Genomic DNA, 1,425 nt, shown 5'->3' with positions numbered 1-1,425 from the left:
CCAGGGATGGCTGTGGTGGCCCTTCACCACCCACCCCCCTCCAAAATAAAAAATAAAAGGAACCAAATCCAGCTTTTCCCCCCCAAAAAATCCACGGAAAACCGAGCTCCAGGACAGCCTCCCGCTATAAAAAAATCCCTCTTTTCCCCAAAAAATTCCAAGGATTAAACCTAAGGAACAAAGAAATCGGATTTTATTTACAGATTCCATGAAGAAAATTGAAAATTTGTATTTCCAGAGGGTTTTTTTGGGGTTTTTTCCCCCATTTTAGGGCAATAAAATCCAACGGGATTTTTTTTCCCGAAGCGCGGCGCTGGAATTTTGTTGGATTTTGGGTTTATTTTTTTATTTTTCCCAAAGTTTGGCTTTGGAATTTTGGGTCTTGCTGATCCCAAAGCACAGGAGGTGTTGGGAAAATCCCCGGGAAGGGAAGGAATTCCGCTCTGGATCCCTGAAATCCTGGAATTCCCGATGGATCCGGGTCAGATCCGCCCGTCCCGAGGCAAAACCGGAGGCACTGCTTCCCCAAATTCCCCAAATTCTCTTGGATTTGGGATTCCCAGATAAAATCAAGGAATAAAATCAACCCCCCCATCCACACACACCCCTCCCCCCTTCCTGGAGCAGCATTTTGGATTCCCAAAAATCCCCAAATTCCTTGGAATTGGAGCTTCCTGGGGGATTTTTTTGGGGCAGCTCCGAACTTTTCCTTTTTTCAAGGAAAAAAAAAACCTGGGAAAGTTTTTCCATGGGGGAAGGAGGAGCTGTGATTCCAAAAAAAACCCCAAAAACCTGGGAAATATTGGGGGAAAAGAGATGGAGAATGAAGTTTGGGATAAGAATTCCCAGGAAATCTGTTGGGAAAAGCCCTCCTCAGTAGTAAGGTCGCCGTGGGTTGTTCTGTGGGGAGAAAAAAACAAAAAAACAACGGAAAAATCATCAGGATTGGGGAATTTCATCCCAAAAATCCAAGTTTGGGGTTTTTTTTGCCCCCTGGAAAATGGTAATTCCAAAGGAATCCTGGGATTGGTGGAGGAGTTTTCCTTGGCAGGGGTTTAATTGGGATAAAATTGGGATTTGGATGAAAAAATAACGGGAAGGGGAATTCTGCATCCAGGGAATTCTGGGAGGGTGAGGAGAGAATCCAAGAGGAATTTTCCAAGTGCAAACATTCCCGGAATTCCCAGAGCCACCGGAGACTCCAGGGATTTGTCCCTGTGCCGGGGGGGTTTGGGGCTCTCCCATTCCAGGGGATCCATCCCTGCCCCATTCCTGGGGCTCTCCCTCATCACTGGCTCCATCCCAATCCCAATCCCAATCCCAATCCCAACCCCAATCCCAATCCCATTCCCAATCCCAACCCCAATCCCATTCCCAATCCCATTCCCATTCCCAATCCCATTCCCAACCCCAATCCCATTCCCA

The sequence above is a fragment of the Parus major genome, unplaced genomic scaffold, assembly GCF_001522545.3.
Source record: "Parus major isolate Abel unplaced genomic scaffold, Parus_major1.1 Scaffold325, whole genome shotgun sequence".
NCBI classification, from domain to species: domain Eukaryota; kingdom Metazoa; phylum Chordata; class Aves; order Passeriformes; family Paridae; genus Parus; species Parus major.
This window is presented reverse-complemented; position numbering follows the sequence as displayed.